At 39.0% G+C, this 16,677-nt stretch overlaps 1 long non-coding RNA gene across 1 annotated transcript; it reads right to left on the reverse strand.

Moving 5' to 3' along the window:
- Window positions 1-573: 573 nt before the first annotated feature.
- LOC121640557 lies at window positions 574-7,811 on the reverse strand. The gene is made up of 4 exons (XR_006010486.1): window positions 7,686-7,811; window positions 5,246-5,716; window positions 2,921-3,077; window positions 574-2,194 (listed from the first exon to the last, which is right to left on the reverse strand). It is a non-coding gene; the product is annotated as an uncharacterized LOC121640557 (long non-coding RNA).
- Between the last annotated feature and the right edge of the window lie 8,866 nt (window positions 7,812-16,677).

Consider the following 16,677-nt stretch of genomic DNA (forward strand, 5'->3'; position numbering starts at 1 on the left):
TTTTCTTTATGAACTGCTTTAAAGTTAACATGAAGTCCAGTTTGATCCTAAAACTGCTTCAGTTTGACTTTAACCTGTGAAGTTGTTGATGATTAAACCTGTTTTCTGTTTAACTTGCTTCACAGAGGAGGAAACCAGATAAAATACCTCCATCACAGAGAGAACAGAGACTTGCTCCACCTACTTTCTTTACATCTGAAAGTCAAACCAGTCGTATTTAAAGTGGTTTTAATCTGCCGTCCTCAGCCAGCTCTGACTCTGTTCATGTATTTATATCACATCTGTTCTGACTTTAAAACCAAATAATAGAAGTTTCTGCTTCCTGTTCTTTAACTCAGAGCTGAATTACAGGAAGAACGACATGAAATCATCGTGTCATCAGAAACACTCCTGAACATTATATTTATATCACATTTAGAGAAAAGAGTTCAAACATGTTATCATCTGGATAAAACTCTATAAACAGATTATTGATTTGTTTTCTGGATGAGGAAATATGTGATCAGAAGGTGGAGGATTGTGTTCTGAGAGCAGTTTACTCTGAACTTTCCATGTCAGAGAGAAGAGACTCAAAGCAGAAAGTCAGACAGGAGGTGAACCGTGATCAGTTTGACTCATTTATTCTGGTTTTATTGTTTCTTTACATGCAGAAATAAATAAGAAGACTTCAGAGAATAAAGTTCCAGGAGGATCTGGTCTGTGTAGGAACTATGTCCTGGTTCAGACTGAGAGGAGGGAGATTTCCCCACAGCAGAGTTTCTACAGAGACTGGGAGCTGCTGGTTGGAGACAGACTCCACCTCAGGCTGGGTCACAGAGACACGTGGTCTGTTTGAAAAAACAGCAGATGTAATACAAGACTGTGACCACGTCCTTTACAAGAAGCTGCCTGAACAGAGATGTGTTTGGGTTTTTACAGGTTCTTCAGGAATGTTGTAGAAGCATCAGCAGACAGGCCGGTCCCAGTGGGCCCACCCACTCACAAATCATGGACCCCATTCAGGAGTTGGCCTCATCATTTATTAACAGCTGTATTATAGCGACACTAAATCCTCATTATTAGAGTCGCTCCTGTTGGTGCTGCTTCGTAGCAGAGGAAGCTGATCGGTAGTTCAATGCTGGAAGTCTGTATCAAATCAATGTGTCACGTAATCCTATCGCATCATGTTCTGTAAGTTATTGTGTGAAGTTGTTGTCTAGCTTTAATGAACGCATAGCAGACTGATAGCTGTTAACAACGGACATCATAAATGTTCAACAGTAACATGAAGAGAGGAACTTGTGTCAGGGCTCATGCTGCAAGAGTCAACCACTCCCAGCAGCTCGAATGATTCCAGCAATGTGACGAGACCTCGCAAGATAGTAACCATAGCAACCACAGGCGTGTCCCTCCTTGTCCTCTGAGTTTTTCCAGAGACTCAGAGAAAGACTTCATGCTGGTTTCTGACAGTCAGATTAAATAATGATGCTCTGCTAAAAAACATAGATGCTGTTTACAATAATATACACATGTCACATGAGACGTGACCTCATGATTTACACGAGCCTGATCAGAGGTTGTTTAACAGAGCATGCAGAACAACACCCGCTCAGTCTTTTGGAAGTTATCGCTGCTCAGGCTTTTTACTCTGGGTTCTGGTTCTGGATATTCATACAGGGAAAAGAAACTAGTCTCAAGAGGAATCTTCATCTCAAATTTACCACAAATATTGCTGGTTTTTGAACAGGTGGTCTGGAAAAAAACTCCAGTTAAACCAGCAGCCTCCAGGCCCTGGACCCACCAGCAGCCACCAAGCTCAGGATCCACCAGCTGCCTCCAGGCCCAGGATCCACCAGCAGTCACCAGGCCCAGGATCCACCAGCAGCCTCCAGACTCAGGATCCACCAGCAGCCTCCAGGCTCAGGATCCACCAGCTGCCTCCAGGCTCAGGATCCACCAGCAGCCTCCAGACTCAGGATCCACCAGCAGCCTCCAGGCTCAGGATCCACCAGCTGCCTCCAGGCTCAGGATCCACCAGCAGCCTCCAGGCCCTGGATCCACCAGCAGCCACCAAGCTCAGGATCCACCAGCTGCCTCCAGGCTCAGGATCCACCAACAGCCTCCAGGCCCAGGATCCATCAGCAGCCTTCATGCTCAGGATCCACCAGCAGCCACCAGGCCCTGGATCCACCAGCAGCCTCCAGAGGCATGTCATCTTTACCATAGAACAACAAAAACATGAAGCCAGCCTTGATAATTCCATTTGCGAACAGAAAACAAAGATTAGCTCTGATCAAGCAAAGTTAAAACTAAAAGGTACAAATGTATTTATAAATGAACATTTAACTCGGAAGAAGGCAGAAATCACAAGACAAAATACAACCAGCATGGACCACCTGAAACAGCCACGTACTTCTCATTAAAGAGTTACTGAGCTGGACAAGTTGAACGGAGGTCAGTGAGGAGGAAGGCGTAGTAGCAAAAACACACCCACCACCTGCATACGCCACGCCACCAGACCAGTTCAAACCAGTAACTGTGAATCACAAGGAGCCTCCAACTCTGGAAAGGAAACTTTAATACTGACAACAAATCAGTTTACTGACCATAAAGAACATGATTAAAAACAACGTAGACCCTGAAACTTCTTTTACTGATCTACAGAATGATAGTGAATACTATACACAAGAATTATTTAACAGAAAAATGGAAGCTGAGGGAATTTTATCAATCACACAATTTAATAGCAGGAGCCCGACTCCTAATAAATGGACTTGTACTTACAGAGCGCTTTTCCAGTCAGTTTGACCACTCAAAGCGCTTTACACTACTTATCACATTCACCCATTCACACACCGATAGGCACATCTGAAGGCAACGTGGGTTAAGCGTCTTGCCCAAGGACACTTTGGCATGTAGTCAGCGGAATCGATCCACCTACCTTCCGGTTGAAGGATGACTGCTCTTCCTCCTGAGCTACAGCCGCCCATTAATAAACCAAAACCAGAACAGTGTTTAAGTCAGGTGAAAACCAGGTTTCTGAGACCTGGCTGCACCAGGAGCAAACATCTGTTGACCTGGATGGAGACCAGATGTTTCTAGAGAAAACACAGAGAGAGTTGTTTCATGTATAAAAAAATGTACAAAGTAAAAAAATGGAGAACTTTATTAGCGATTGATGAGCTGATGGAATGTGTCACAGTTAGAAACAGAAAACTCCAAAGATCGAATGATCAGCAGTGTTTACTTGTATTGATACGTTAGAGAAAATAATTAATAAGAAAACATGATTTCTCTGTGAGGATTTTAATATTTATCTAGTGAATCCAGAGCAACTTGAGACCATTAATGGTTTCATTAACTCATGTATAGCAAAAGTTTGTACCAACATTTAAAGCTGGTGATTAATATAAACTTTCCAACTATCGGCCAGTCATAACTAAACACAGTATTTTACATGATCAACAATACGGCTTCAGAAAAAACAAAACCTCACAGAGTTCGTTGAAGAGTTAAATACTGCAGTAAAAAAGAAACAGTATGCTATTGGGATTTTTTTTTATTTAAAAAAGGCTTTTAATGCAGTAGATGATGAATTATTGATAAAGAAACTTAATTTCTATTAAATGTGGTCAGAAGAGCAGCCCTCAGCTGGCTATTTCGTTATCTGAATAACAGAGAACAACATGTTGAAATTAATCAAGTTAAATCAAAATCAGTGAGAATAAAGTTTGGAGTTCCTCAAGGTTCGATGGGACCATTATTATTTATTTTGTTTATTTATAATTTATGTGTGATTTAGTTTGTTAAAACTTTTTCTGTTTAATCCATTTTGTTATGTGTACGATTTGGAGGAACTTTTGGAGCCCGTTGAAAATTAACTTCAAAAACTGAAGAGTTTGTTTGATGTGAATAAGTTAACATCAAATTTATATAAAGCGAATTATATAATATTTGGGAACAGTCGATCATCACTAATAAGAAACTTGTGGTAAATTAAACAGAATTTGAAAGAAAGTCAGAAATAAATTTCTTGGTTTATTGATTGATGAACGAAAATGAAAAACTATATTAATTTAAAAATATGTAATAATATTTCTGTTCTTTATGAAGTTAAATATTTTTAAATCAGTCATCATTGTTCACCTTGTTCTGCTCCTTCATACCAAACATGACTTTAGTGTAGAACAGGGGGAACACACACAAGACAACATGACATTCAGTCTTTCTTCTTAAGAATAATAATTAACTCCACTTCTACACAACCAACGAACTCTCTGTTCATCAAACTAAAACATTAGAATTTAAAGACCTGTTAAATTTCAGATTCTTTAAATGATGTACAAAGTTAAACGTGATCATTTCCTTCCAGCATCAGAAAGTTTTCCAGGTAAGGAGAGTAAATTCAGCCTGAGAGGAACATACGTGTTGAATAAAGCAGCCGTGAGAACAAACGCTGAACTTCACGTTATTTCTACAAGAGTTCAGTTCTGGAGCAGCTGCAGTGAGGACATAAAACATGTCGATCAAGAGGAAATTTAACAGATAAAAGATGAGATAACTGCAGGACATGAAGCTAATAATGAAATCTGTTGAAAGCTGTGTTTATTGTACATTATGATTTATTGTAAGTAGGACCATTATAACATATAATGTGTAATATTATTCAGAGAAGCTGTGAAAGTGTCAGTATTTAAGTTTTTATGGACTAAAGGGTTTTAGACTAAATAAGTTTTCAATTTCTTCCAAAATACTTTTCAAAGCTTAAAAGCTTGTTTTGTTTTATGTTCAAAATAAAGACAAAGAAAGGACATTGGAGGACATTTTTATAACTTCATCTTTTATATTTTTATTAGAAGATGGTCACACGGAGCAGATGACATGATGCTGTTTGCAGGAAAAACTCTGACATGAACAGATGTGTGTGTTAGAGAAAGTTCTGTTCTAAAAACCACATCCTCATGAGGGGCGGAGTCTCTCCCTGCCCTGACATGTCCTCCATCTTATCTGCAGTAACCAGTTTAACGTTCAAACCGGTTTGAGCTGGTTTGATGAACAAACTCCTTCCATGTAGAGGAGAAAAGCTGCTTCTATAAACTAAATAAACATGAAGCTCTGTTCTCTGCTGGAATCTGCTGTAAACCCACAAAAACATGTTTAAATAAAGTTTCCAGCTTTGAGATGTTTCACTCTCACATCAACAACCAGGAAGCTGCTTCACCTCTGATCCACACACACACACACACACACACACACACACACTCACCTCTTCACTGCAAACTGTATTTGTGTTTCTGAGCATCTTAACTTTGTTAAACATCATGATGTGACGACGGTCCTGAGATGGACTGGCGGTCTGTCTAGGTGTACCTGCCTCTCACCTGCTCCTTCGTGGGACAGACTTCAGCCCCCACAACCCTGACTTAGAATGAATGAATATTTTTATTTCCATCTATGGCTGTCCAACACAGCCCCTCTCTTACAGGATAATTCACACAAGATATGTTTCATTAGAGACACGTCTCCATCTTTCATCTGTTTGTCCTAAAGATCCTCCCAGTTCTGGAAAGATGGATGCTGGTGGCCTGGATCAGTCTTCCCATCTTGGAACACAACACTATATTCTGACTCCTGGTGAAGTCTGCTCCACCCTACAATTTAAAAGGCGTTTTGTAGTTTGGTGGAGCTCTACATGTCAGAGTAGGGTTCCCTCCAGGTTCAGCTGGGATTCTCTGTCCTGGAAGAGAGGAAACAACACAGATCAGAGAGGTTAAAGAGGTCAGAGACGTTAAAGAGGTCAGAGAGGAAAGAAACGTTCTGACTGTACAGCAGCTAAAATGAGGAAACTGGACTGAGACGTAAAGAACAAGCTGAACAGACACGTTACAGAAAACACTTTAGTGGACCGAAAAACTTCATCTGAGCAAAAAAAAGAATAAAATCTCTGCAGGTAAAACAAAAGATTTCATGAATAATTTCTAATGTTTCATAATCATAGACGATGCGGGATTTCTCCTGTAGAAGCAGGAAAAGAAGTGATTGATGCCAACAGAACATAACAACTAGAACATCCTACAGAAGTTAGAAAATACTTTAATTATGGCAGCAGTCAGACTTTGTTTAACAAGAACTGATCACAGTAGACCACACACACACACAAACAGACATCCAGAATATAAAGGAAACATAAATTATTATTCTGTGTATTGTAAATATTACATTCTATGTTTGTTTTCATTTCACTTTTCAGTAAATCTTAAAAAAATGTGTGTAATTCGACTGATCAGGTGTGGACTAAACCATTTTATTGAGGCATTCAAAGAACATCCATCATTACTGTAAAGTTCATTCTCTCTGTACTTTAATTCAAGTAAACTGACTTTGATTATCACATTAATAAATCAGACATTTTTAAATGGAACATAAAAACTTTCCATTACAGGATTTTCAAGGGCCCCCACCCTGTAGTGGGTCCTGGGGCCTCCGAGGACCAACCAGCTTTAAATAGTAAATGGTCCGTATTTATATAGCGCTTTACTGTACCTGGAATGATACCAAAATACCTAACCCACATTCACACACATTCACATTCACATACTGATGGCTGCCATGCAAGATGCCACCACCCTTGCTCAGGTACACATCGACATGAGCTTGAAAGGCCGAGGATCGAACCAGCAACCCTCTGGCTACAAGACAACCACTCTACTCTCTGTGAGTGGTCGTCGAACCCACACATACACGGGGAGAACATTCAGTCTCCACACAGAAAGGCGACTGCCCACCCAGATTGTAACCTCCCTCCAGCCAAGGTTCAAACCAGCAACCTTCTTACTGTGACACTGCGGTGCTAACCACCACACCACCGTGCAGCCGAGCCAACTTGGATCGTACCATGTAAGTGCCCGTCTTCATTTCACTCTATTTTCTGTGTATTTCATTTTTATTATGGTTGAGTGAGACCAGAGGTGGTGAAGAGTGTGTGTTTGTAGAGTAGAGGCTAAATATCTTAGAAGAAGCGATCTGGGGAGTAAGGAAGCAAGTCGAATAAACAAGAAGAAAGAAGGAAAGGCTAACTCCTCTCTCGGTACTCAGGCTCAATAAATCCATCAGTGGAGAAAGCCACTGTGTCTGTCGGTACCTGGAGGAATTTCATATGAAATCTGTCTAGTTCAGCTTAACTGTAAAACTAAGAATGTTAAATTACTGAATTCATAACCCAGAAATCTGATATTTACTACTGAATGGAAGTTCTTGTGTAGAAATGGTGTTTCTACTTTATTTCCCATGTCCAGTCGGCTTTCTGCTTCTAAAAACATCTCGTGAGTTAGCTGTAAATGTAATCCTAACGGGTCATAATGCAGGTTTAACACACAGTTAAATCAACTACATTAAATCATACTGTCTCTGGTTAATTAAATAAAGTAGTAAATAATAAAGTAGAAGTCAGTAGAAGAAGTGAAAGCCGTCAAAGAACATTTAAAAGTTGCAAATGAAAACTTTAATACTGTTTCAACTCCTTTAAAGATTAACGTGCTATTGTCTTTTATATTTTATATATATATATATATATATATATATATATATATATATATATATATATATATATATATATATATATATAATGTGTGAATGAGTTTAGTAGATTTAAGTGAGAAGAGGTAAATTAAACGCAGTAGAACTGAAACAATTCTGTTTCTGCTTACCTGGTGAAGAACAGCCTGCAGAAACGAGTCTATTTGCAGGGAAGAAAATTTTTAACTCTGAGAACAAAACTCTGCTTTTATCTCCGCAGAGAGCAAACTGGTTTTACTAGATGGCTTCCGTGTTTCTTCTTGGTTTTAGTATCTACAGCTATGGGTGTGTCTCAGCTAAAGGTGAGCTCTGAACACACACACACACACACACACACACACACACACAGCAGTAGCAGGACACAGACCAGTTGTTAGGAATTCTGGGCCCCCAGAAAGAAATAGGGGATAGGTCCCTCTACCGTTGCCACGTTTTTAGGTCTGTGTATTTTGATGTTTTTCTGTGTTTTTAACAGGGCCTGTTATTATATATATATATATATATATATATATATAGATAGATAGATAGATAGATAGATAGATAGATAGATAGATAGATAGATAGATAGATAGATAGATAGATAGATAGATAGATGGGCCGTTCTACAGAACTGAGTCAGATTCAGATGTTGGAATTTGACTACAGTTTGAGTCTTCTCAGTCACCCAGAGGTTATGCTACGGTCAAAACGTTGGCACCTGAGATTCAAACTTTCAGGCTACTAGCGAGCTACTTAGTTCATGTTTTCTGTTGCGCTCCCATGTGTGTTAGTAAATTAAAATGGGAGCATACAGGGACCGCAGCCAATGAGCCGCCACCGACCCCAGAAGGTACCCACCCCCCCACATGCCTAACGGGGAATGAGAGGATGGGGACAGTGGCAAAGGTCAGACCCACGGCACACCATGCCCAGGCCCCCCAGGCCCGCCCAGGTCCCCCTCCCAAACCCAAATTTGTTTAATGTTGCAAATAAAAATTTCCAGTTTACTCGGTCAAACGCTTTTTCTGCGTCTAAAGAAATGACTGTGGATTCCAGATTATGTAGAGTAGAATAATCTATGATGTTAATTAATCTACACATGTTAGTAGAGGAATGTTTACCTTTAATAAAGCCTGTTTGGTCAGGATGTATTATTAGAGGGGTTATTTTTTCTATTCTTCTGGCCAAAGCTTTGCTAATTATTTTGAGATCTACATTTATTAATGAAATTGGACGGTAACTGGATGGAAGTGTCGGGTCTTTACCTGGTTTTAATAGTAGAGTAATATTGGCTAGGTTCATATTTGAAGGTATTTTTTGTTTTTCCCTTATTTCTAATATCATATTGTAGAAAGTGGGTGCCAACGTTGTCCAGAATTCTTTGTAGAATTCTGCTGGGTAACCATCTGGACCTGGAGCTTTATTGTTGGGCATATGCTGGAGAGCTTCTGAAAGGGGGGAGTCTAAGAACGTTTTATCTTCATGTTTTAATTGTGGAAGATTAATGTTACTAAGAAATTTATCAATATTGTCATCTATTGTAGTTAGTTGTGATGTATATAATGTTTTATAGAATTCTTTGAAAGTGTATGTTTAATTTAGTTATTAATAACCAACTTGATCGTTGGCCACCCGACAAGCATCGTCAAATGATTAATTTATTGAGTTTATGCAGAGATATAACTTAATAGATGTCTGGAGAGTAAAATATGCTAATAACCAGATTTATACTTGGAAAAATAACAATGGCCCCAGACAATCCCGTACTGATTTCTGACCTGTGTCTGATAAAATTAATCCAGATAAAATAGTTGTTGATACCCTTCCTACACCTTATATAGATCATAAAGCAATTCACATCACACTTAAGTTATCTGATGAAAATAACTCCCCAAAAAGAAACTCTCGCTCAGTTCTTGAACAAATCTTTTCTCAAACAAGACAGTAAAATGCAAAGTTTTAATTTGATTACTGAATTTTTTCTAATCTAATCTGCACGGTGCACGGTGGTGTGGTGGTTAGCACCGCAGCCTCACAGCAAGAAGGTCGCCGGTTCGAATCTCGGCTGGGGGGAGGTTCGAACCTTGAGGGTGGTGGCCTTTCTGTGTGGAGTTTGCATGTTCTCCCCGTGTATGCGTGGGTTCTCTCCGGGTTCTCCGGCTTCCTCCCACCGTCCAAAGACATGCATGTTAGGTTAATTGGACACTCTAAATTCTCCGTAGGAGTGTGTGTGTGTGTGTGAATGGTTGTTTGTCTCTATCTGTGTTGGCCCTGCGACAGACTGGTGACCTGTCCAGGGTGTACCCTGCCTCTCACCTGTTAAAATGCTGGGATAGGCTCCAGCTCACCCGCGACCCGAAATGGAATAAGCGGTCAAGATAATGGATGGATGGATGGATACTGAATTTTTTGAAAAAGCTAAAAAGGAAAATGATTTTAAAAAAAACTGAGAATTATTTAAGTTTGAGGTCTCAAAATTCTTGAGAAACTATAGTTCAAATATGGCTAAAATCAAAGCAGCAGAAGAAAATGCAGTCATTAATGACATTTTGGCTCCATCTAAAAAAAAACTGCAGATCTCACAGAGACAGAACATTTAAATCTGGCAACCCTACAAAATAACCTGGATAAAATTTACAAATATAAAGCAGAAGGTGTTTTTATTAGACCCAGGCTAAATGGCTGGAGGAAGGCGAACGCAGCTCAGCATATTTCAGCTTGAAAAGCTGGCAAACATAATACAATCTAAAAGCTAAACATTAATGATAACATAACAACAGAGTATTGCAGACTACTGCTGCTCTTTCTACAGCCGGCTTCATACATCTAATTACTCTAACCACATCACTGAACATTTTTTAAGCTCAGTTGATGTCTAAATAACATCCTGTGCTGACAAAGAAAGAATTCCTCCCTTACAATCAGTGAAGTAGTTTGGAGCATAAATCATCTATAAAACAATAAATCTTCTGGCACAGACGGGTTATCTGGTGAGTTTAACTAATTATTTCCTGATCAATTTGCTCCTTTTTGTAATAAAAGTCTTTGAAGAATCTATAAATTCTGGTTCGTTTCCTCCCAGTCTGACTCATTGTTACCCAAACCTAAAAAAGACTTATTAATTATTAAAAATTGGCTCCCCATATGTGTTCTGAATAACGACTATTAAATTTTTTGCTTCAGTATTCGCTAAAAGACTCAAATCTATTCTAGACCCAATAATTGGAGAAACACAATCTGGTTTCATGCAGAAAAGACACATTTCAAACAACATTCATCTCATTTTAGATATTCTAGATTATTCCTACTTAATCCCTGATTATAGTTTTATTCTCTTCATTGATTTTTATAAAGCCTTCGATTCTATTAATCACAATTTCCTATTCCCAATCTGCCCAATCTCACCCTACTTATTTCTGCTAGCCACACAAGTTTTTTGCTGATCATATCCTCAAGGATAATTTAAAAGGCATCTCTGTTGCAGGCAGACAAATCATCATCAGCCAGGTAGCAGGTGATACCACACTCTTTCTAAAAGATAGCAGTCAGATAGTCAGATTCCTGCTGCCCTTCAGTTACTTTTAATCTTCTCCAAAGCTTCAGGTCTGTGTCTTAATATCAACAAGTGTGAACTATTACCAACTAAAGACTGGCCTTCAACAACTATCTGTAATATTCCAGTTAAAAATAATTTGACTAACCTTGGTATAATAATTACCAAGAATCAAATCAATAGATGTCAAAATTTTGAGCCTATAATTGTTAAAACGAAGAAACGCTTAAATCAATGGCTCCAGAGGGACCTATAAACTATAAAGGGGAGGGTCTTGATCTTAAAGGCTGAAGGAATATCTCGATTAACTTATGCTGCTTTATCTTTTTACATAAATAATCAGACTATTGATGGCTTTTGTTTATTTTCATTTGGAAAAACTGTGTACATTATATAAAAACGTCTGTGACAATGAACACTTATGAGATCGGTGGTCCAAACTTTTTAGATTTTACAACCTTAAATAACACCTTTAAAACAAATTGGCTAAAATCATACCTTAAAAACTCCACCTCCATGTGGAATAACTTTCCTCTCTATTTTTTTTCAAAATGTGAGGGCCTAAATTTTTTACTTCTCTGTAATTATAATGTCAATAAAATCCCAATGAAACTTTCTGCTTTCCACAAACAGGTTTTACTTTTCTGGTCACTGTTATATAAGCATCATTTTTCTCCCCGCAAATTTTACATCTGGAAAAATTTAATGAGTTTAATGAGAAATATAACCTTATTGTCTCTCCAAAAGAATTTTCTATGAAGAATTTTCCGTGAAGAATTCATGCATAGGCGCACGTGTCATGATCATGAACTGTATGCCGTTTTTTAGTTATGATTTTGGTTTTGTCATGTTAGTTTCTGTTTTAAGATCATGGTTTGGGTTTTTTGGGTTTTATCATGTTTAGTTCAGTTTGTAGTTTTCCCTTATGTGCTGTGTTTTCTGTCCCTGGCTCATTAACTCACCTGGTTTGATTTTGATTCACTTCACCTGTTCTCAATTTGTTCCTCTGTGTATATATAACCCAAAGTTTTCAGTTTGTCTTTGTCAGATCTTTTTTTGGTTTTTCCCTGGTGTGCAGAGGCAGTTCTGGCTAGTTTTGCGCCCTGGGCGAAACACATCAGTGCAAGTCCTGCAAAGATGTGGCTGCAGAGGGAGGTGGCTCTTCATTTTGGCCAGTGGGAGCTGCCCCAAAATACTTCAGACATGCAGCTGAATTTACAATAAAGATACAAAAATGTACGTTAGATCACACTTAACATGCATCAGTTACCCAATTAAAATAAACCATAATAATGCACAAATTATTATCATTTAACATCATATTAACTAAGCATAACACACTACGAATTATTATCATTTAACATCATATTAACTAAGCATAACACACTACAAATTTTTAAAAAACTATATCACATAAAGCTTACAAACGGTCATGTCAGTGTATATTGACATGAATGTTATATAAGTTATTTAAGTTAACATAGACCCATGTACAGCATTAAAAATTCCACAGTCAGGACGAACTATTGTTTACCAACCTCTCAGACTAACAGGTCCATGTGAACTTGCACTTGTTGTGTTGCAAACATAAACTAGCCTATTGGTGAAATTAACTGCATGACTTCATGCCTCAAATTTTAATAGTTGCTTAAGTAAAGCTAAAAACCAAATAGTCGTCTTCTGCGGCTAAGTAGCAACATATTAGCACGAGGATAAATAGTGTGTAGGCTACTGTTTCATTAATTAACGCCACTTATAGAGACCTGCATACCTTTATCTTTTGAGTGTTTCTCCTCTTCTTCTTTTCTTCTCTTTCTGGGCACCTGATGGTTTCTTTGGTCTTCTGTCTGTGATACACCCATGACTCGCCTTAACATCATCACCTTTTCTGTCCGTCAAACACCCAGAGGATCATCAGGCTCCTCCTTGCTTTTCCTCTGAGACTTAACCTGCTCTCAACCTCTGCAGCTGCGAGTTGATCCCCCGCCCGTCTCCCCCCTGGCTTTTCTTCTAACACACAACCTGATGATAGTCGAGGCGCCACAGCGCCTATTAACTTGAAGTGGAAATGAGGGCATTAATCTAGAAGACAGGCCTTTTTTATTTATTTATTTTATTTTTATTTTTTTTTGAGGGTGCTGGTGTGCCCCCAAATAAATTGTGCCCTGGGCAGTTGCCCGCTTTACCCATAGCAAAAACCGTCCCTGCTGGCGTGTGTGGTTCCCTGTCCTGTGGTTTTTGAAAATAAAACCTTGTCACCAGCACTCATGCCTCCTGCCTCACCTCCGCCGCCATTCATGACAGCATAAGAAAAGAAATGTTTTTAACCTGGATTTAAAAATGTCTACATTTGGTGAAAGTTTAATCTCCACTGGCAGTTTGTTCCACTTGTTTGCAGCATAACAGCTAAATACTGTTTCTCCATGTTTAGTCTGGACCCTGGTCTGGACTAGCTGACCAGAGTCTTTGGATCTAGGAGCTCTGCTATGTTTATATTCTCTGAACATATCACAGATGTATTCTGGGCCTAAACCATTCTGGGATTTGTAAACAAGCAGAAGGGTTTTAAAAATCTATTCTGTGACTGACTGGAAGCCAGTGTAAAGATTTCAAAACTGGTGTGATGTGTTCAGATCTCTTAGTCCTGGTTAAAACTCTAGCAGCAGCGTTCTGGATGAGCTGCAGATGTTTAATGCTCTTTTTAGGAAGTCCTGTTAAAAGACCATTACAGTAATCCAGTCTACTGGAGATGAATGCATGGATGAGTTTCTCCTGGTCTTTCTGGGAGACTAAACTTTTAATTCTGTTGATGTTTCTGAGCTGGTAAAAAAGCTTCTTAGTGAAGCTTTGATGTGGCTGCTGAAAGTCAGGTCTGAGTCTATCAACATTCCAAGGTTACAAACTTGGTCGGTGATTTTAAGAGCCGGAGTCTCCAGGTGTTTACCAATGCTGACCCTCTTCTCTTTGCTACCAAACAGAATAATCTCAGTTTTGTCTTCATTTAATTGTAGAAAATTCTCCTTCATCCAGGTGTTTATTTGCTCCAGACACTGACACAATAAGTCTATTGGACTGCAGTCATCTGGTGACAGAGACACATAAAGTTGTGTATCATCTGCATAACTTTGATCATTAATGCTATAGTTCTGTAATATTTTACCCAAAGGGAGCATATACAAGTTGAACAGAAGAGGTCCAAGGACTGACCCCTGGGGGACTCCACAAGTCATGGCCACTCGCTCGGATTCATAGCTACCGATAGTAACAAAATAACTCCGGCCTTCTAAATAGGACCTGAACCAGTTAAGAACCGCTCCAGAAAGTCCAACCCAGTTTTCCAGCCTGAAAACAGGATTCTGTGATCTACAGTATCAAACGCAGCACTGAGATCCAACAGAACCAGGACTGATACTTGACCAGAATCGGTATTCAACCTAATGTCATTTAAATGCGTATGCACGTGCAAAAATAAGGCTCCCCCGAAAGCCCCAGTGTATTTTGAGCCCTGCTGATAACCGACAGCCAGCGTGATTGACAGAACAACATGAGAGGGAGGAAGCAGCTGCTGCACAGAGACAACCAGAGATCCTGTAGAGCAGCCATGTTGATGCAGAACGCACAAGTTTAAAAAAAAGAAAAAAATGAAAATACGGGGAAAAGTGCAGGTGTAAGAAAACAGTATGTGTTAAAGTTCCTCATTCTCCATGTAGGTGGCCGTGGGTTGCTCCATTAATGTTGGATTCATTCTCATGTCCATCATAAAGCGGCTCAACTTTTCCATCTCACCTCTCCACTTCTCGCCATCATAATAGTAAAATGGTGAATGTATTGGGCTTCTCATCCCGCTCATGCGTTAATTGCGTTAAAATATTAATATAATTACTGAGATTTCTTACCGCTATTAACGTGGTTTTTAAAGGCCTAGTGCAAATACATTTGAATTAGTTTTAACTGTAGTTTCCCTGATCTTCTTCGACCCCTGACTAATGCATGTTCTCACTGACAAGATCATCAACTCTTTAAGTATTAACGAAGATTCGTATGACCTTGGTCATACAATATTAGTAAAGACATGACATTTATTTATTTATTTATTTTTATTTGTTTTTAAAGAAAAAAGAAAGCTGAAAACAGGGTTAGAGAAAGGGCCTTGTGGTCAATCTTGTGTCACCTTGTGAGGGCTCACAAGCCCAAACAGCCCAAAACAAGCCCAAACTGCTGTGAGAACAGCAAACAAAACCATTATAATTAAAACAATTATGATGACACATATTACAGTGAATGTTAACGTATCATTGTCGGGCTGCAGTCCATTATTACCCAATAATATCTGGCTTTTTTTTACTCTGCGGACAATGGCATCTGTTGTGCACTTGGCTAAGTGAGATGTATATATACATCTCTCTCTCTCTCTCTCTCTATATATATATATATATATGAAAAATCTTATATAAAGAAGGTTCTCTCTAATCTCTTTAACCTCTCTGATCTGTGTTGTTTCCTCTCCTGCAGGACAGACAAACATCACAGCTGAACCTGGACATGACGTCTCTCTGCCATGTAGAGCTGGACATGATGGAGACATCGATGCTGTGAGGTGGATCAGACCTGATCTGGGGTCAGAAGATGTGTTTTTTTTACAGAGACAGACATTTTGATGATTCCCACCAGCATCCATCTTTCCAGAACCGGGTGGATCTTCAGGACAGACATATGAAGGATGGAAATGTGTCCCTGATTCTGAAGAAGGTGACGACTAATGATACAGGAACATATGAATGTAGAGTCTATCAGAGAAGAACAAACCGCAGGAAGAGAGACATTGAGTTCATCTCCATCATCCATCTGGAAGTTTCTCCTCCAGGTGAGTGTGTCTGTGTGTGTGGATCAGAGGTGAAGCAGCTTCCTGGTTGTTGATGTGAGAGTGAAACATCTCAGATCAGATGTTTGTGTTTTCTAAAGATGTTGTTGATGAGACTCTGTAGAAAGCAGCTGGTCTGAGTGCAGTGATCAGAGTGCAGGAGATGATGTGTGACAGCAGTTTGAAGAGGAAATGATTCATCACCTCCCTGATACTGATACTCACACCTGCTTCTCACCTGCAGGTACAACACAGGATGGAAGGAACCAGGATGGAGGAGACAAGGATGGAGGAGACAGGGATGGAGGACATTATGGGCTGATTGTGGGTCTGTCAACTGTAGTGATCATTGGAATGTGATGTGCAAAACTTTCAGAGCTTTAAATCATTCAGATGTTATTTACCTATAATTAATAATAATCATGTTAATATATTTAAATATATTATTATTATTATTATTATTATTATTATTATTTTTATTATTAATAATAATAATAATACGGTAAATTATACATCTGCAGTTGTAGCACACCTAAAACAGGGTCGCCATATTTATTTGAGATTTTATTTGTAATTATTTTGTGATTATTTCAGTTCTAGTATTGTTTATGTGAAGTGAGGAGCGGAACATCTGTTTTCTCTCTTGTTGCTCCGGGAGCGTGGAAGGGGTGAGAATCTAGGAAAGAAAAAGCCACCTTTCTCTTTCATGCTTAAAACAGGTTACCAGGTC

The sequence above is a fragment of the Melanotaenia boesemani genome, chromosome 5 (assembly GCF_017639745.1).
Source record: "Melanotaenia boesemani isolate fMelBoe1 chromosome 5, fMelBoe1.pri, whole genome shotgun sequence".
Taxonomy (NCBI): Eukaryota; Metazoa; Chordata; class Actinopteri; order Atheriniformes; family Melanotaeniidae; genus Melanotaenia; species Melanotaenia boesemani.